The sequence below is a fragment of the Ursus arctos genome, unplaced genomic scaffold, assembly GCF_023065955.2.
Source record: "Ursus arctos isolate Adak ecotype North America unplaced genomic scaffold, UrsArc2.0 scaffold_34, whole genome shotgun sequence".
NCBI lineage: Eukaryota > Metazoa > Chordata > Mammalia > Carnivora > Ursidae > Ursus > Ursus arctos.
This window is the reverse complement of record NW_026623030.1, coordinates 16970529-16991602: the sequence shown is the minus strand read 5'-3', so window position 1 is coordinate 16991602 and position 21074 is coordinate 16970529. Positions and strand designations below refer to the sequence as shown.

Here is a 21074-nt window from a genome sequence, read left to right as displayed (position 1 = left end):
TTTCCTTATTTGAATCATTGTGTCCTTCCGCTTCCGAGGCCAAATGTCAGTTTTCTCGTAATACCCAGGCATGAAGAGTAATGATACAATAGGCAGAAGGGTAGATCAGACAGCAAAGACTTCCTTGGTGAAGAGGTTGTCTGTATTGCTTCAAAGTGATTATTGGGGGGCACCTGGGTGACTCAGTTGGTTAAGTGTCCAACTCTTGATTTTGGCTCAGGTCCTGATCTCAGGGTTGTGAGCTTGATCCCCATGTCATGCTCCATGCTGAATGTAGAGCCTGCTTAAGATTCTCTCTCTCTCCCCTTCCTCTGCCCCTCCCCCTTCTCACATGTTCTCTCTCTCTCAAAACAAACAAACAAAAAAGTGATTGTTGGAACTGGACCAAATTGGGAAGGATATAGGGCATCATGCATTGTGGGTTTGGGGCAAATTTGGCTCCACATTTATTCCCCCACAATTTATTGAGTAACTACCTTGTGTCAAACATTTGTGCTGGGCACTGACAACATATTGGTGAACAAGTCATGGTCTCTGCCCTTGCAAAGCTCTGTCTAGTGAGGGAGACAGATATGTCAACCAAAATGCAGTATATAAATACTACCAATGGAGAAGTTCAGCATGCTGTGGTTGTAAGGAGGAGATTGTAAGGAGGGGATTGTACCCACTCCGTGGTAGAACGAAGGCTTCCTGGGAGAAGCACCACAAGACTGAGACCTGATGGAGCTATAGGAGTGGGCAAAAGTGAAGAATATTACAAGCAAGGGACACACCACATGCAAAGGCGTGAAAGGAAGAGAACATGATGAATCAGAGGGACGTAAATGAGTGTAGTCTAACTGGGTAGGTCGTAGAAGGTAAAGTAAGGCAAGGTCATGCTTTAGAGGTGGGCCTTTTAGGCCAGAGTGAGAAATTTGGACTTTTTCTTAGAGATGGAAGCAGGATGGGCTTTCAAGCAGAAGACAGTGACATGTTTAATTTCCTACTTTAGGGAGATCACTCTAATTGCAGTTTGGCAAAAGGATGATTCTGCGATAATTGGGCAGTTGAGAAGAGGGTTAGAGCTGTCTTGTATGGCAGAAAAACCCTTTTAGGATTGTTTTTGGTTAACCATTTGGTGCTTTAGCAGATACTCTTGGTGCCTACCCATATGCCGATGACACCATTTTATCCATACTCGGCCCAAGGCTCCCAAAGGGCTGCACAGTGACTCTGCCTGATGACTTTCTCTGGTAACTGGAGCCCCGTGAGCCTGTGTCCAGGACGTTAATGCTCCATGGGATTAGCTCTCAACCAGTGACTGATGTGACTTGGTAGAGAAATACCCCCAGCGCCCTTGCTGTCCTAGGTGGGATAATCTGATTGCCCACCGTGGTAACCTCTTCAATAACATACTGTTTATTGACTTATTTCCTTTCATTGTCTCGCTCACTCCCGCCCCTGCCCCACTGTATTGGACACTGGTACAACATGCAGATGTGTCCCTTGATTGAAAGACTTGTTGCCCCAGTTTCCAGGAGTGCTGTTGGCAGATGACCTTCAACTGTCAGTCCCTTTAGGGATCATCTGGCTGCAGACAGCTGCCTTGCCCAAGGATGCACCTGGTTCTGGGGAAGCCCACACCCAATGACTGCTTTGTGTGCCGTTATAAAGGCTTAGCCATCCTAGCTAAGTTTTGGGCTACTCATAAGGGTCGTTCGAGCTTCAGAGCTCTTTGTAGGGTTGGCTCAGGTGTTGCTGGGCCTGCATGCTGGCTCACCTCCTCCTGCTTCCCATCTCTGATTCCTTCCCCTTCTTTTGTAGGTGTTGATTCCAAGGGCATTCCTTAATAAACATCTTCCATGCTAACTCCATCTCAGAGTCCACTTTCTGGGGAACTCAACCAGCGACACCTACTTTCCTGGGATCACCTCTCAGACTCCTTGAATCATTGCCTTTCTGGCTTTTTCTGGGAGAACCAAACCCAAGACCATACGAGATCTTGCTAATAAGCTGGGTAAACAAAGTTGGCTCGGTCTGAGTTCCAGGGCAGAAGGGAAAAGACAGGAAAACCCAGGGGCTTTGGAAGAAAATGATTCAGGATAGGGGATATTTGTTTGGATATTGACACAAACTCTGTAACAACTGTTTCCCCCTAGACTTGGTTGTTGGAATCTCTAAAACCATTCGTACATAAATAAATCTTTCTGCATCCTCTCTAAAGTACACTAAAGTTTGTAGAGTTGCCCCTGTGGGAAGCTATCATGCTTTATTTTGTAGTGTCTACCCTTATAACTTCCATTTAGAGGCTCATCTTTGAAACCTCTGTGTGTTTTCTCTGTCCACAGCTTTGTTCTGGATAGTCACCAGCTTCTTGTACCCCAGTGTTGCCTACTCTGGGGCGAGGCTACTGCTGCGACTGTTGATGCCACCCCCCAGTAGCCCCCTCAGTCCATCTGGACTCATCTGCAGCTGGGGACAGTTTCCACCTGTATCTCCCTTTTCTGCCCGAGGGCTTCCTCTGGTACCAGGGAGAACAGTGTCAGATCTTAATACCCAAGGCAAAACCCTCAACTACTGCAGCATAAATATCATCAAATAAATGGTCCAGCCTCCTCATCCTCCAGAAGGACCATTTACAAGTGTGTTTCACATGATTTCTCATAAGACTTTTTTTTCTTTTAAAGATTTTATTTACTTATTCGAGAGAGAGAGAGGGAGCATGAGCAGGGCGAAGGGCAGAGGAGAGGGACAAGCAGACTCCCTGCTAAGTGGGGAGCCCGATGTAGGACTCAATCCCAAGACCTTGAGATCACAACCTGAGCTAAAGTCAGATGCTTAATCGACTGAGCCACCCAGGCGCCTCTCATAATAAGACTTCTAACAGACTGAGTCCTTATTGCCCATGGTGGTATTCAGCTCATCAGCGTGCTTTGTTGGCTCTTACCCTTCTCTGGCTCACGTTTCCCAGTTCCTCACTTGTGCTTCCTGGGGTCATCTTCCAAATAAACTACCTGCATGCAAGTCCAGTACCTGATTTTGGAGAAACTCAAACTCAGACAACTGCCTATCTGTAAAGTGGAATTCATCAACCTCACATAAACTCAATTTTTTAGAAAAGATTTATTTATTTATTTTAGAGAAAGAGAGATAGAGTGCAGGGAGAGGGGCAGAGAGAGAGGGAGAGAGAGAAACTTAAGCAGACTCCATTTTGAGTGCAGAGCCCAGCATGGGGCTCGACCTCACTACCCTGAGATCAGGACCTGAGCCAAAATCAAGAGTTAGATGCTCAACCAACTGTGCTATTCTACTATTTATTTATATATAAATATATATAATATATAAATAGATATTATATAAATATATAATATATATTATATAAATATACATATTTATTTTAAAGATTTTATATATATTTTATTTTAAAGATTTTATATATTTATTTTAAAGATTTTATATATATTTTATATAAATATATATATTATATATTATATAAATATACATATTTATTTTAAAGATTTTATTTATTTGAGAGACAGAGTAAGAGAGAGCACAAGTGGGCAGAGAGGCAGAGAGAGAGGGAGAAGCAGGCTCCCCGCTGAGCCAGGAGCCCAATGCAGGACTCGATCCTAGGACTCTGAGATCCTGACCTGAGCTAAAGTCAGATGCTTAACCCAATGAGCCACCCAGGTGCCCCTAATCTCTATTTTTTTTAGTTAATCGACCCCAAACATATTTTCCAAATTTAGTGAAAACCTGCCCTTTTTTTTTTTTTTGTATAATGTGGTAAGTAAACAGAAAAAAAAAAAAAACCTTAATTTTACTTCTATAGTTAAAAAAAAAAAAGACTCTGTATGTGAAACTAAGTCCTTCTCTGAATCAGAAGTCTAGTCTTTGGACTGGACATTTGGGCCCACGAATACCTCCTTCTGCCCACAGACCCATTTTCCAGTCCAGGAGAAAAGAATCGAGTTTTGGAGTTTATTCCTTGTCTTGCTCATATTGACAAGGAAGTGTCTGGCCATGACTGAGTTTGGAAGGAAGTATGTGCAGAAAATCATCAGCTTTTCTTTTCCTGTGCACTTTGTGGGCCTACTTTTTCATTCCACGTCACAAATTTGGGAAGGCCCATCTGCCTGTTTGATTAATGAGCCCTCTCTGCAAAAGCAACAGAGATAAATGTCCTCTAGGAACCCAGCAAAGAGAAATGAAGAAATAGGATGGCTAATTTTCAGCCATTATTTTGGAGTTTGAACTCCTTCCCCGCATCAATTTAGCTATTATTTCAAAAACTAATTAATCTTCACTCAGGCAGCTCCAAGGGACCCGTGTTTAGATAATTAACAACCCGTGGATTATGAAAAGTCTCACTTGCAAATTTGGCTACAGCATTTGGGTAGAAGAACACTTTTAGTATTATTCCATTTAAACCCTCTTCCATCCATCCTTCATTTCCTGACAATTAAGAGCAAATAATTAACCATGATGGATTTTGCTTGCCTACTTGCTACTCAAATAATGTTCTCCCTTCCTCTTTGTTCTTAAACCACCACCATCTGAGCCTTTTTGACCAGCTTTGTAGATAATTGTGTTGAACCAGGTAACAGTAGGCTCCATTCGCAATTAACACGCATCAAGAACATTTGGATTTTGCCTTGGATGGGGAGTGGGAGGAAATTCCCAGGGCTCCATCAGAAAAGCAGCTTGTAATTTCTCCTTGGCCCTCAAAGTACAGCACTCAGGTATAACTCTATTTGTAAAATGTTTTCTCTGCCAAGTGAGGAGGAATTTAGGCTAGACATTAGGGATGATTTTGGGACTAAAAAGGCTGAGCAAGTTACCAAAAGAAATGTTGTTTTCTATGAAATTTCAAAACCACCCCCTCCCGGAAATGTTCATTCAATAAACCGGGTGCCTACCTTGTGCCAGGTAAAATTACATCTGGAGAAACAGAATAATATGGAAGCATTTAATAGGAGGATGTGACTTATAGTGGAAATGGTGGTAATAGGTTGGAAAGGCTTCCCTGAGCAAGGAGCATTTGAGCTGAGATATGAAGCATGAGTAGATGTGAACTCTTGCAGGAAGAACGTTGTTTCCAGAGAGAACAGCATGTACAAAACCTCTGCAGTTTTAAAAGCACTTGATGGACAGAAATCTGAAGAAAAAAAATCAAATGGATTGGGAATATATTTTATTTTTTATAAATAAGATATGTTTTATTTTCAAAACTTATATAGGCTTTTCCTCACTTGAAAATTAATATCAAAAAATTAAAAGCTAATAAAGTTGGGGGTGGGGGGTGGAGTGGAACACAATTACGCAAAATTCAACTGCCTAAACCCCTCTCTGGAACTGCAGAATCATAGATCTCTAGAGGTCAGCTGGACCCAGAAACTGAAGATCAGAGAGGGTAAGTGACTTGTTGTTGTTGTTGTTGTTGTTTTTCAGAGATTTCATTTATTTATTTGAGAGAGTGAGCGAGCGAGAGCACAAGCAGAGAGAAAGGGAGAAGTAGACTCCCCGCTGAGCCGAGAGCCCAACATGGAGCTCAATCTCGGGACCCTGAGATCAGGACCTGAGTGGAAGGCAGACGCTTAACTGACTGAGCCCCCCAGGTACCCAGGTAAGTGACTTGTTAAAGGCACACAGCTAATTAGGGGCAGGTATCCTACCAGGAGTATACCTGTCATTGGGGGTGCTCATGAAGGTTTTAGGAGGTACATCTACAAATATTTTTTTTGAATAGTCAACATTTAATTAAATGTATCAGGAAAAATATAACTGGTTCATCAAACTTTTGATCTCCTGGACGGTATTGTTTAGAATGAAGTTGTGTGGGGAAAAGTGAGTTGGTTTAAACAAAAGCTTAATAATATTACAGTTGATACACAAATATGGCAAAACCCGTGAGCAGTAAAGTAAGCAAATGGATGACAGATGGGAATGCGTGCTCCACACCAGGCTATTCAGAATACTTGAGGGTAAATTAATTAGGGACAAGAGAGAGATTCCAGCTAACTTCAGGAAGTCCCTTTCAGGACTTCTGATTCCAAAACACTTAGGTCTCTTTCCACCTTGTTCCATTCTTTGGTTTCCTCTCCATGAAAATATCCCCTTGGTTCATCTCTCTTTAGACTACGGGGGAAGAAAGTAAAAGGTCACTGACTTCATGTAATCCTAAAAATAATAGCCATGAATATAATGCCGGTTATGGCAAGTGAGAGATTTGTGAAGGGGGCTATCAACACCTTTCTGAGACTGGGCAGTTAATGAATGTGAACTTTGGAAGCAGATTAAGGCACTGTAGCAGATAAACCTTTTAGCAGGAAGATTATACTGATTAAGAAGCCCATAATTTCCTTGGCTCCCCTTTTCTCCAGGTTGTTTCTTCAGGAAAATTGGCTGCCTCTCCTCATGAGCTCTGGGGTTGAGCTTGGAGGATGGTGTGGAAGGCAGACACAGGAAGAATACTTGTGCATTCGTGGGCACAGGTTTCTGCTGAAAAGTGTTTCTGAGAGCAGGTGTTGTCAGGGCTGATTTATCCATTGACACAGTAGGTACAGTACCTAGGGCCCACAAAAATGTTTTAATTTCATTTAAAGTCAGAAGAAAGGCATGAATATTATCCAGCCAGGGTTACATTTGTCTTTATACCAACACAGTCATAAAATATGATTTTAAATCTATATATTTTTTTGGGGGAAGGGATTCTTAAAGACAAAAGTGCCTAAAACCCATGAAAGTCATAATGTGGCCCTGGGTATGGTGGACATCTTTATTTTTGTCTGCTCACCATCATCCCCCCTCTCCCCCCATCTTCTGGTCGCAGAACCTGATGGAAACTATTTCTATATTCTCAGTCCTGTGAGATTCAGATGGGTTTTTGTCAATCTTAGTGCCAGAAGTGGTCATGTGATTCAGGCCCAGCCAATCAGAAGCCCACATCCCTTGTGCTTGGTTCAAGATGAGTCAGTGACCTAAGTGGGGCCAATCAGGGCCAACAAGACTCAATTAACTGTGAGAAGCAAGGAATAGAATGCAGGCTGGAGGTGCTGGTCACCATCTTTACCACTATCTGGGGAGAGTTGGGAAAGAAGCTGTAAGTAGAACAGCTGTTGGGTCTCCAGCAGTAGGAGTTTGGGGTCTTTAACTTAAGGGCTGGGACACCTCCCCACACGAGTCTCTCTCTGGAGAGGATCTGATTGGTTCATCCTCAGTCAGGTGTCCACCTCTGGTCCAATCAGCTGTGGCTCAGGGGTGGGGTGGCAAAGTTCTACAAACATGATTGTCAAGACTCAGTGACCTATGGGAGTCTTGGGCTCAGGAGACAGTGTCAAGTATAGGTTATTAGCTAGAAAGTTTTTTTTCAGGTTAGGAAGCTACAGAATGTTAGGTGATATGGCTTGGCTTCTGATTTTGAGTGGGAGACTTTAAGAAGCTTTGATCTAGTTCAGAATTTCTTGATTCCTGAGGAATTTGTGTGATAACCAGTGTCAGTGGGGATAGTCGAAAGGATATTATGGTCAAATGTATTTGGGAAATAACAGCTTAAATAACGTCATTTGAACTTCTTTCCTGCAGGACTCTGTAGATCTTTAATATGTTCATGTGCATAATGAATCTCCAGGGGAGGAGGAAACTGAAGGTCCAGTATTTCTTAAACTTGTATGACCACCAAACTAGGGATTTCAAAGAATTCCTAGCTTTGAAGAAAACTACTCTTTTGAGGAATACAGTTTAAGAAATACTGGTCAAGGGGCGCCTGGGTAGCTCAGTTGGGTGAGCATCCCACTCTTGGTTTTGGCTCAGGTCATGATTTCGGGGTCCTGGGATGGAGCCTCCGTCTGGCTTCATGCTCAGTGGGGAGTCTGCTTCTCTCTGTCTCTCCCTCTGCTCCTCCCCCTGCTTGTGCTCTCTCTCTCTAAAATAAATAAGTCTTAAAAAAGGGAAATACTGGTCAAGTTTATTAACCTTGAGAGCATTACATGTTATAAAGGAAAAACATTGAAAAATCTAAGACCTAAAAAAGTCCCTTTTTATGAGGATGCACCCAGATTCTAACAAGTTCGGTTTTTTGTTGTTGTTGTTTTTACTGAGAGATGCGGAATCAGCTCCATCAATATTAAAAATAATAAAAAGCAACATTACCTAATGCGAATTCTAAGCCCTAGGAAACTCTGCTAAGGGATTTATGTGTACTGTCTCATTTAATCCTCACCACAATAAAGGAGGTAGGTGCCATGATTAGTCCCATTTTATAGCTGAGAAAACTGAGGCACGGAGAGATAAAGTGGAGGTAGAATCTGAAGCCAGGTAGTCTGATTCCAGCGTCCTGCCCCCAACGCATTCTAATGCTAAAATAATTTGCATATTATATTGGGCAAGTCTCTGCTCATATTGAATCTCAGTTTCTTGATCTGTAAATTGAGTGCATCAGGCTTTTATAGCTTTTTTTTTTTTTAAGATTTTGTTTATTTATTTGAGAGAGAGAGCATGAGCAGGGGGAGGGATAAAGGAAGAGGGAGAAACAGGCTCCCCGCTGAGCAGGGAGCCCAGCTCAGGACTTAATTCCAGCTGGAATCATGACCTGAGCCAAAGGCAGACGCTTAACCCACTGAGCCGCCCAGGTGCCCACTGCGCCAGACTTTTAAGGCAATCTGGCTCTGTGTAGATTTTCCATGATTGCATGATTCGATATCTGTAACCCCACTTTGAGGAAAGTGGCCATCAATAAAATGGTTTTCCTTGCTGCAAGTGATTAAGACATGGAGGACAGTGGAGGTAGAACTGGGTAACTTCAGACAATTGCTTACGAGCAGGGTCAACAGCCCTGAATGTAGGTTTCACCGCTGCAAAATGACACGCTGGCGAGGTAAGAATCTGTGAAAATGAGGCCTTGGGAGAGGTCTCTATTGATTGCCAGTCTAAATTTAGCTAAGATATCAGATGCCCGGACAGACATCAATGGCTACAGTAGAAGCCCCAGCTTCTTTCCTGGCACTCGGCAGATGGGTGTTTGAGCCAGTCTCAGCAGTTCACTGGTTTGCCATCCATCAACCTGTGGCAGGTGGGCCTTGAGTCATCTCACGTTCTTCTGGCTCTGCATTGCTCACATGGGACAGATGTCATGTTCCAGAATTGATGTTTCCTTCCAATGGAAGAGGACAGGATGGAAGAGGCTGTTAAGCAAACCCTTGATACTGTGTATCTCTAGACCACTTTATGCCTTCCATCTCAGAGGGAGCTATTTCCCAAGGTTAAGATAATAATCCTAACCATTCACTGAACCCCAGGTAGGTGCCAGAAACATAAGATGTTGTTGCCATTTTACAGATGGAGAAACAGGAATAAAAATCTACCACATTATGGAACACTTGCTAAATGTTGTTAGTCCGCTAAGCTTATATGTACCTTAAATGCACATGTCCCCCCATCCCCTGCACACAATCGTATGAACTCCTACTGATATATTTTACTATGTTGTATGTTCTTGTTGAATTAAAATAATTTAGATAGTGAGAAATACTTCCATTATGAATCTCATTTTATGTGATGAAACCGAGGCAAATAGTACAAAGCTCTTAATGGAAGTACTAGAATTTAACCCAGGTGGTCTGACCATACCTAAGATGACCGTATAATCTACCATCTAAAAAAGCATTTTTATTGAGGTATAATTGACATACAATACTCTGTCAGTTTCCTGTGTACAACATAGTGATTTGACATTGGCTGTAGATTGCAAACTGATCACCGTAAGTCTAGTTACCATCTGTCACCATACGAAGTTAATACAATATTATTGACTGTATTCCCCAAGCTGTACATGATATCACCGTGACTTATGTATTTTATAACTGTAAAATAGCATTCTTTTGAGGGTGAAATGGGTGCTATTAATAATAAGTCCAGAATGGGAAGTGTGAATCAGGACAGTCCCATGTAAACCAGAATATGTGTTCACTTTAGCTGTAAGGACCTCCATGAAATAGTAAAATTAAATAATGTGTTTAAAGCATTTAAATACCCTCATGCCTGAAACACAGTACGTACTCCATATATTTTAGCTGCATTATTCTTAACCCATCGTGAAGGTCATTGTGAGGAGGATGGCCGTATTTCAGGTTAAAGAAATGGCTGTCTTAACTCCACCCTGTGTTTTGTTTTGTTTTTGTTTTTCCTGGTTAATAGTGCCAAGAAGAGGCAGTGTTATGCCTTGGATCGTGGAAGGGATCCTGGAGAAATTGACCTCACGTTGACTTGAAGGTGGCTGGAAGGGTGCTCTCTGAGGTCCTGAAGGGTATTTTGTAACTATCTCATTTGTAACCAGAAGGGCATTTTGAGACACTTGGGTGTGTTTTGTGGTAGATGAATAGATGGTCTGTGTTCAATGAGTATCATGGCCCTGCAATTGAAAAATGAACTGAAATATTAATAGGTCTTACCAACTGCTGGGTGATTGCAGAGTTGAAAAGGCACCGGAAGCCTGTGGGACAGAATTGCTATGTGCTAGAAAAGAAATGATAGGAAAGGAAAAGTGCTGTGGGCTGGGGAGGGTGGCTGCCCAAATTGAGCAGAGCTATTATTTGAGGACAAGGACCACACATTCTGTATGCTGTTAGGAGAATTGTGCCTTCTTAGGATTATCAATAAGCTGCTTGTGTCTGTGCTTAGGAAATTCACCAGAGACCGGGTTGAATTAGATGGTAGTCACAGGTAAAATAATGAAGTAGGAATGGTGTAGTTTTAGCACCCTCTTCACATCCTTCATATCATCCCCACAACTTGGATACAAGAACATAGCTCCATGTCTTGGAAACTGCTATCTGGACTTGCCCACTACAGCTCCGTATTCTGTGGAAGGACCTGTATAGTTAGGAATATATTTAGCTGCAAGTAAAACTCATCTGTAGTAGCTTCTAACAAGGGGTCAGGAAGTCAGTGGTTACTGGTGTTGGTCCAGTGAGTGGCTTGGGAATGTCAGGACCAGTGTACCTGTTTTTTCTTCAGCCTTTCCTTTATGTTAGTTGTCTTAAGATCATGTGGTAGCTGCTTTAGTTTCAGACATTACATATTTGTTCAAGACGGGAAGAAGGTGGGCAGGGGAAAAGGCAAAGGCACCACACCAGCTGCTTCTGTCTCCTCTAAATGGGAAAGTAGATGCTTTCTTGAGACTGCTCCCTTGGCAGATTTTGCATACCTTTGTTCCCTGTACCTGGGTCACATAACCGTCCTTAGCTGCAAGAGAGGTAGGAAGAAGGAACAGGATTGTCAAGATCAACTTAGATCAATGACAGCCCGTGGTCTGGAGTTGGCACTTTATTTTTCCAAATGAAATTTGGTTTTGTTATCAAGAAAGAGGGGAATAGATATTGCTGAGGCAATGAGCGGTGTCTTCCATTGTCCTTTTTCTTTACAATCAGAGCTAGTAGTCTGGGGAAACTGATTTCTATTATGTTTTTATACCTTTAAGAGTCTTGAACTGTGCTTATAGCTTCTTAGAAAATGTTTAAATGGATAAATGACTAGTGTATTTCTGCTGAATTATAAAACAGGCCAAGTAGTCTCATTTTCTGTTAATATATTTTGGTTTGGGGCTAGGAGTTTTATAAAAACACACCACAATTTGAAGATGTGGTTCTGATAATGAGAATTTCAGTTAACAGCAGGTCAGCAAGGGCATATCTCATTTTCATAGAGCATTCGAGTGTGCAGTAGTATCCCTTGGTGAAGACTTTCGTTGCTTTTCAGTTTTGTGAGGAGAGTCCTAATATATCAGCCCTGGAAGAAGTCTTTGATGATGATAATCAATAGGTAGAATTTTTGAACACTTACCACCTGCTAGGCACTCTGCTAGGCTTTATTTGTATAAGACTTTATTTATTTGAGAGAGAGAGAGAGAGCGTGCGCATGAGCAGAGCTATTATTGATGAGGGAGAGGGAGGGGCAGAGGCAGAGGGAGAAGCAGACTCCCCACTGAGCAGGGAACCCACCGCGGGGCTCAATCCCAGGACCCTGGATCATGACCTGAGCCGAAGGCAGTCTCTTAATGGACTGAGCCATCCAGGTGCCCCTCTACTTGGACTTTAAAATTATCAATTCATTTCATCCTTGTGATGAGCCTATGAGGTAGATACTATTAGAATCCCTAGTTCACAGAGGTGGAAATTAAGACCCAGAGAGATTTAGTAACCCATCTAAGTTTATAAATATTGCAAGTGGGGGAGCTTGGATTCAGATCCAGACTGCCTGGTTGCAGAGCACATGCTCATATTCCTTGGGCAAAGTGGCCTCTCAGGTAATAATAGCTGTCCTTGGTTGAGAGTCTATTTTTGCATCTACGATATAGCATACATTTACATAAGCATGTTACTTTCTCATTTGACTTTCACAACAACCAAGTAAGGCAACTACAATTCTTATCCTAATTTTACAGCGAAAGAAACAAAGCAGAGAGGATAAGGGACTTGGCCCTGTATTAGTTTATGTAGGGTGAACTCTGGCTTATCTGGGCCCTGAACTCAGGATCTTTGCTTGTGTTGTTCTGTATTTCTTGAGATCAGTATTTTAAAGATTCATTTATTTATTCAAGAGAGAGAGAGAGACAGTGGGGAGGGGCAGAGGGAGAGGAGGAGAGAGTCCCAAGCCGACTCTGTACCCAGAGCAGGGCTCGATTTCAAGACACCGAGATGATCATGACCTGAGCTGAAACCAAGAGTTGGACGCTTAACCAACTGCGCCACCCAGGCACTCGGAGATCAGTCTTTTGAAATCCCTCGTTCTAGAGATGAGATTCAACAGAAACAGGATGAGGAAAGGTCATTGAGGGTGGCTAGATGTTCAGAAGTCTGTGAGGTAAGGGTCATTATCTTTGTTTCACATGTATTTATTATGTTCGTGCTAAAATGCTGTACCCAAGAGGCCCCCATAATAGAGTGGCTTAAACAAGATAGAAGCTTATTTCTCCCTCGTGTACTGGTGGAGGTTGGTGGTTTGAAGCTGGCTTCCATTATTGAATTCAACGCAGCTGCTCACTTGCAACTTCTTAGCCAGCAGAAAAGAGAAGAGGAATGTGGAGGGAAAACAGCTTGCTTTTAGGGGCGCAATATGGAACTTCCACATACCATGCAGTTTCTCCTACTTACATTTCATTGATCAGAATGTGGTCACATGTCATTAGCAGCAAGGCAGGCTGGGAAGTATCTAGATGGGTGGCCATATGCTCTGGGAAGGGAAGGCGGGAGTGATGGGTATTGACTGGGGGCCAGTCGGCAGTCTGTGCCGCATCAAAAGTGAGGAAGTGGAGGCTCAGAAGGATCAATACTTGCCCAGTGCCACATAGTGGCAAACATGGAACGTGCACATTTTGAGGAAGGTTAGATGTGGGAGAAGCCTCAGGATGTGGGAAAACAGGTTGGCAGGTCAGGGAGTGGTGCAGAGAAAGCACATTGCAAAGCCCTGAGTGGCAGAAACAGGCCACAGTGAAAGACTCAGGAACCTGCAAGAGCCAATCATAGAGGTTCGTCGAGTGGCTAGCTGGGTGCACGTGAATTCATGCTTGTGATTGGATGGCGTGATTTGAGGCACCAACAGAGGCAGAACTTCAGGATTGCTATACTCTTAGGGAACACCATTTCTAAACAGCGGGATTGGAAGCGTGGAGCCCCAGAGTTACGTAACATGTGGGCTCTGCCAGGAAGGGCCTTCTCCTACTGCACTGTCATCAGTCAGATTCCTTGGGGAAGCGGATTTCGAGATGGGGACTGGCATGCAGGGGAGTTGTTCAGGAGAGCTTTTGGGATCAATACCTATGGGGGGGAAGAGAAGGAAGAGGGATTGAAAAGAGGAGAAAATTGAGTTGTAGTTGCCTCTCAGCAGAAACCTCAGCCAACCCTAGGGAGAGTTCTGAAGAGGGAGTGATCTTCCCAACTTGTCTCTGAAGTTGTCCCAGCAAGAAGGCTATGTCTGCATACCCACTGTTAATTAGTAATTGGGTGCCAGTTGCCTGGGAAAGTCGGCATGACCTTGAGCATGACCTTAGAGGAGGCAGCTCTCTCCGGCTGAGGCAATCCCTGAAAGGGGCTGATTGCAAAGGGCTCTCCTAAAAGCACTTCAGGAGTTGAGCTGTTACACCCTTCATTTCTGAAGGGGGATCTTGGCAGCACCTCGCAGCATCCGCCGTATTCCTCAGTCAACACACTGCCTACTGTTCCTTTATCAGAGTGTGTTTTGAAGAGCTCCCTTTTTCAAATCTCAGATATCCTTGGATTGGTGGGGAGGGGATATCTACGGTTTAGATTTCATTATGAGCTAATTAACAATTGGTTTAACTCCCAGCCCCTACCGCAGGTCTGTGAATAGCATCGGGGAACATTGAAGGGACAGGTCACACTTAGAGTGGGTGGGACAAGTGACAGGAGGTCTACAGAAAGCAGGAGGGGAAGCTGAAAGGGAGTCAAAGCCAAGTTCCTCCTCCCCTCCCCTAGTTCAAAGCAGATTCTGCCTCAGGTGGGGATCAGATCACGGGGAGAATGGGGGCACCGCGTGGTTCTGAAGTCAGACTTTGCCAACTCACAATTTTACCCAAAGCCAAGCCTGCCCCAGACATTCCCTCTTTCTTTTCTTTGAATTTCTAATTCAATCTTTACCAAGATGGCCACCTGTTCAGGAGAATGAAAGATCACAGTTTGATCTGGTTCAGAGTTTGATTTTTTTTTCTCTCTCTCTCAGCATAACAGCTCACACATCTATGGGCTACAGCTAAAAAGTGATTTTTAAAGACTTCTCATTGGCAAAGAAATCAATGGAAAGAAATCTCTTCCCCCCTTCCATTCTGATTTTAATTATTTTTCCTTTCTAGTCCCCTGCTAGGAAAGTGTTGTCTGAGGCCATCTATCATACTTTGTCAGAAAGTTGTGTTGTTAAGGATGGGGGTCCTGCTGGCTCAACTGAGGAGCTGGTGAGATTTCCCCACAGTCTTGGCAATTAACTCAGCTCGAGGAAGGGGTGGAATCAAAAGAATTCCATCAGAAAGATGGAATCCCAAGGCAAAGTCATCTTTCAAGGGCAGGGTTATTGCAAAAATATCTTCTTGGCAGCCTTCAAGAAGCAAGTTTCAGAGAGGGTAGGGTTAGCGAAAGGGGCAGGTCATAGAGGGAGGATGACCTTTCAAAAAGATACAGAAGGAAAGGACTTGGGGCGTCCCAGATGCTCTCATCCAGGCTCCTCTGTTGCTCAAAGGTTGTGTCACCTTAGGTAAGTTGGCTACCTCTCTGAGCCTCAGTTTCCTCATCTCTGAAATGGGTGAATACTCTCTACATGTTTTAGTGAGATAAGGCAGTGGGAGAACTGGGAGGGAACATAAGCCAGTGTAAATAAAAGAGACTTTAACTTAATTGTAGTAAGAACACATAACATGAGAGATACTCTCTTAAGTTGTTATGTGCACACTACAGTATCGTTCCTGCAGGCACAGTATCGTATAGCGGATTTCTAGAGCTCGTACTCCTCTTCCGTAACTGAAACTATCCTCATTGAACAGCAGCTCCTCATTTTCTTCTTCCGCAGTCCCTGGCAACCATCGTTCAACTCTTTGTTTCTATTAGTTTGACTATTTTCATACTTCATATAAGTGAAATCATGCAGTATTTGTCCTTCTGTGACTGGCTTATTTCTTAGCATAATGTCCTTTGGGTTCTCCATGTTCTTGCATATGGCAAGATTTCCTTCTTTAAAAAGACTGAATAAGACTCCATTGTGTGTGTGTGTGTGTGTGTGTGTGTGTGTATACACAACATTTTCTTTATCTATAGCAAAACAAAATAAAAAAACCAAAAGCCAAAACCAAAAAACCCAAAACCAAAACCAAAACGCTGATTGAAAGATGGGCAAAGGATTTAAATAAATTTTCTTGAAAGAAGAAATATAAATGGCCAAGCAGAATATTAAAACATTCTCAGCATTGCTAATCACCAGGGAAATGCAAAACAAAACCATAATGACCTATCACCTCACACCCGTCAGGATGGCTGCTGTCAAAAAGACAAAAGATACCACGTGTTGATGAGAATGTGGAGAGAAGGGAACCCTTGTACATTGATAAGAGTGTAAAATGGTACAGCTACTATGGAAAACAGTATGGAGGTTACTCAAAAACTAAATAGAATTACCGTGTGATTCAGCATTCCCATTCTGGGAATAAAAGGGGCTTAATCAAAAAGTCCCTGGAACTAGAATGGAAAGTTACCAGAATCTAAAATAGCTCTAATGACCTCTTTTCCTTTGCTAACTCATGGTCTCTATCTTTACTTTGGGACTGTTCTACTCTCCTTTCCACAGACCTACCTCATCTGTAACTCAGTTTCTGCTTACCAAAATACCAGCTGGGACAAGACTTTTAAGGCGGCTCCATCCCCACTCTGCCTGATGAACTTTCACCCTCCATTCCCATGAGCAGATATCTCCTCCTGTTTCTTAGTGCACATTCCTGTGAGAGAGAATCTGTTTGGTTCAGCTCATCTTCATGCACTAGGACTTGGGATGGCTGCCTTGAGGTCAGGTGATTAAACCGAAGCCAGTCAGCTGTCCGTGAAAGGGTGGGCTCACATTACATCACATAGAAGCTTATTGCCTAAGGAATTTGTACAATTGTGAGTGAATGGTTGAACTCGACCACAGTGTTTGTGGTATTCTCTGGTGCTGCCCCCACCACCTTTCTCAGAACCACCTCCTGTGAGTGACCACAGGAAGAAAACAGTCAGAGCTGCCCAAGTCAGCAGATTCACACAGAAAGTCCAAATGAGTTCAAGGTGGATATGAAGGTAGGTCAGTGTCTTAATACAGGGCTCCTGGCTTGGCTTTCTTTAGCTCTAATCTGATTAAGGGGGAGATAACTAATTAAGGTCGAAAGTTTTCCTTGAAGGGTGGAGGCTGGGGTGGGCGTGGGATGTATATAATAGCTAAGTATGGCAGATCATATTTTCCAAAGATGGCCACAACAGTACCTCCAATCCCACATGCATATTTGGAGCCTTGCTACTACCCATCAAGAGTCCATGCCACTTTCCCTCCAGCCATGTGACCACCTTGAGCAATGGAATATCATGGAAATTGTGTTCTGTGACGTTACAGGCTAGTTCACAAAAATGCTATGCTCCTCCTCCTTGTTCTCTTAGGATATGCACTTTGGGGATGGCCACCATGTTGTGAGGAAGGCCCAGCAGCCTCTGGTGGGAAACCAAGGTCTTCAGCTCATAGCTTTGGCTGAATTCCTGGCTTCAAACCAGCACTGATGAGCTGGCATGTAAAGGAGCTATCTTGAAAATAGATCTTCCAGCTCCCAGTTGAGCTGCCTCACCTAATGCTGCTCAGAGCAGAGAATAATCATGTCTGCCAAGCCCTCTCCAAATTGCAGATTTGTGAGCAAAATAAATGACTGTGGTTGTTTTTGGCCACTCGGGTTTGGGATGTTTTGTTAGACAGCAACAAATGGCAGATACAGTACTGAATGGACACTCTTATGAACGTTCCTAGTTTTGTGTGTGAATGGGGAGTAAAGAGGGTTGAAAATGGGCAAGCGGAGGTCATTGGCTGCAGAGGGAGGGGGATACCCCAACTCTTATGCTCACTGAGCACTTCCTCTGCATCAGACTCTGAGCTAAGGGCTTTAAACTAACTCCTTATACTTTCCTGAGAGGTGGGGAATATTATTGTCATCATTTGACAGCCGAGGAAACTGGTATCTGGAGAGTTTTAGTCTCTCCCATGGTTATGAAGCCAGTATGTTGTAGAGCTCACATTTGAACCCTGGTTTGATATCAGACTAATTCATTCTTGACCAGAGAACAAGAATCAGGGCTAAGATCGGAGATAAGCCTATTCTTAACAGATGTATAACTATTCAGTGGGGAAATTTTTCTTGTCGCCTTTGTGATTCATCATGAATTTCATAGGTCTTTCTAATATGTATTTAGCGCTTACCCTGTGTCAGCCACTGTTCTAAGCCCCTTACACATTGCATTTAACCCTTACCATAACCCTCATTTTTCAGATAAAGAACCTGAGGTTCTCAGGGGTTAAACACTTGTTCAAGGTCACATAAGTAGTCAATGGCAGGGCTGAGTCTGACACCAATTCCCTGTCTGTTAACTACTTCTGCTCCTTAATTTTATGAGTGAGGATGGGAAGATGAAGGAAGGAGCAGGGAGAGGAGGGAAAGAGTTGGAAACAGGAGGGAAGGGGAAAATCCTAAGGTGAGGCACAGAGGAGTGAAGGAGATAGAGACAAGGCAGGTGGGTTTTGTAGGTGACAAAACCAGTCATTTCCAGATGGAGACATCTCGGTGGGGGAGGGGGACAAAGCTGTCAAGGCATTGTGAGGAAGACACCAAGTCTGGCGTGGTGGAGGGGGACCCTGGCAGGCTGACTATAGAGCCTGCCTCTTACAGAGCTATTCTTCTTCCAATAATGTCATAGAAATATATAGAGTGAAGGAGGAGAGTGCGTTGGAATGAAATACTGTATAATTCATTTGTCTTCTTTACTGGGGAAATCTCCCTATAATTTATCAGTAGGAAAGGTTTAAGTGAGTTTTGTAGTTCTTTTTATATGCCTTTAAGAGGCTGGCTCCACTTTGCCAATGGGGGCTTTTTCATCATTCCCTGAACCACAAATGGGGATCATGCTTTACAAAAAGGAGAGAGTTCTAAGGAAAACAAGCAAGCAAGAATTTTTGCAACCAAAAGCTACATGCCCAAATGCGAAGAGAATGCAAATTGTGACCCAGAATGTAAATTTCCTTCTCTCTACCCTACACAGTATGAACATGAACACATACACACATACACACAGCCTAACACTTGTGTATAGCTATGCACACAATCCCACATAGTCATACACACACACATTATACATGCATAGTCATGCACAGACACACACACACACAGACACACACCACTATGATTCCCTGAGCACTGGGTTTAGGTAGCTCCTAAACCCAACTCTGTTGAGTTCCTGAGGCTAGTGGACCTGAGTTCAAATTCTGTTTCTGCCCCCTGCTGGCTTTGTATCTTTGATGAGGTCACTTCACTCTCTGTGCCTCTGTTTCTTCATATATAAAATGGACATGATATGTCAGTTCATAGAGTAGCTGTAGATAATTCAGTGATTTATTGCTGGTGTAGTGCTTAGAAAAGTATCTGGCAGATAGTGGCTCTCTGTAGATGTTGGTGATTATTGTTGCTGTGAATTGGGTAGATTTCACTATGATCAGTATTGTCATCATCTGTCGTCATCAAAACCTCCCTTTTCTTGAACGCTGATGTGCTAGGCCCTGTGTCAAGAGGATTACTTGTATTATCTTAATGCTCAAAATAGCTGCATGAAGTAGGTACTATTTTTTTTTTTAAGATGTATGTATGTATGTACTTGACACAGAGAGCACGCACAAGCAGGGGGAGCAGGAAAGGGAGAAGCAGGCTCCCTGCTGAGCAGGGAGCCCAGTGTGGGGCTCCATCCCAGAACCCATAACAGACTGAACCACCCAGGCACCCCAGAGTAGATACTATTTTGACAAAGAAGGAAATTGAAGCCTGGAAAGTTTCAGTAACTTGCCTGGGGTCACACATATGGGAAATGGCCAAACCAGAACTTGAACTTAGGTCTGCATAATTCCAAGCCCTAGTTGTTAACTATATTCAATGTATGATCTCCCTTAGGGGAGAGGGAGTGGAGGGGGAAGGAGAGAGGGAGAGAGAGAAAGGACAAACCAGTGGGATGCTGGGGCCCAGAAGAAAGCAGCCCAGACCATGGAGGAGAGAAAGAAGTGCATTAGCCATATTCTATGCAGCAGATAGATCTGGACTGAAAAGTGTGGGTCCATAGGGTAGGCTAATAATTTTGCACCCTTCAAACTGGTGTTCTTTAAATATTTGCTTGGCTTTAATTTGGAGGAGGTCCTGAGCCTGGTGCAGGGCAAAGGCCTCTGCTCTGCTGATCCAGGCACTTAGCTCCAGCTCCAGGCTTGCATTTCCTATTCAGGAAAACAAAAGCCCTGCAGTTAAAGAGATCAACCCTCAGAGGAGGGCAGTTGGAAAGCATTTGCTGTTACTCAAGCACGCCTCTTGGGGAGATCTCACTGTCTTCCCCAGTAACTTATCAAAGTTTACTTTCCAACTGCACACAGTACTATCCCTAAGAGGAGTTCTGGTAAACACAATTTTCTTCATCTTGTTCCCTTTCTAGTGATGTTTTAGAGTCCCATATAGACTGGAGCCCTGGGCTGCTGCCTGGCTGCCCTACTCATTAATCAGGTCTAGGAGGAGGGAAGATGGGGGAAGCCGTTCGATTGGCTGTTGCTGATAACCTTGGGCAGAGCATGTCAGTGGGGAGGTGGGGGAGGATGCTAGATTAAGCAAAGAGTCAATGCGTGCTGAGGATGTGGAATCAGTGAGTGTGAAGAGGTGCTTTTGAGAGGTTTGATAGATTGAGGAGACAGCCGTGTGAAGGGAAATGGCTCTCATTTTTCTCCAGTTATGGGGAAGATCTGAGGATGTGGCTCAGCAGAGGGAAAGGGTCGGTTGGGCAGGGAGACTTCTTTGTAAAAGAGAAGGAGCCATTGATGGGTAAAGAATGTCAGGAGGAGACAGGAGTGAGAAGGATCCAGAGGGGCTGGAAGCTTGGGCTTTGGAGTTGGACATACTCAGATCTGAATCCTGGCTCTAACTCTCTAGCTGTGCATCCTTAAGCGAACTGCTTAACCTTTGTGGGCCTTGGTTTTCTCAGCTCCAGAATGGGGATAATAATGCTTACTTCATAGAGTTGTTCTAAGGGATAAATAGGATAATGTTTATAGAGTGCTTAGCAGAGTGCACTTAGTAATACTCAGTGACTGCCGCTACAGTGAAAAACAAAATCAGAGGCGAGGCCAGGGGAAGATCTGGTGACATTTAGAAATGGAACAGATGGTAAGTGCTTGATAAGTTTTACTCCTGGGAAGTTTAAGAAATTTCCTGGCCAGTAAAATTTGAAGGAAATTTTTCTGGGTGCAGGGGCTTCTGGGAAAGGTTTTTCTCCTTTATGAAAAGAGAGTTGAGA

At 43.4% G+C, this 21074-nt stretch overlaps 1 protein-coding gene across 1 annotated transcript in view; it reads left to right on the top strand.

Moving 5' to 3' along the window:
• SUDS3 (SDS3 homolog, SIN3A corepressor complex component) overlaps positions 1–21074 on the top strand; it is a 337068-nt gene that overhangs the window by 189365 nt on the left and 126629 nt on the right. Inside the window, exon 16 of the transcript XR_006411240.3 lies at positions 5431–5605. The gene's annotated coding sequence lies outside the window, so the exon portion shown is untranslated. The remainder of the gene's footprint in view (positions 1–5430; positions 5606–21074) is intronic.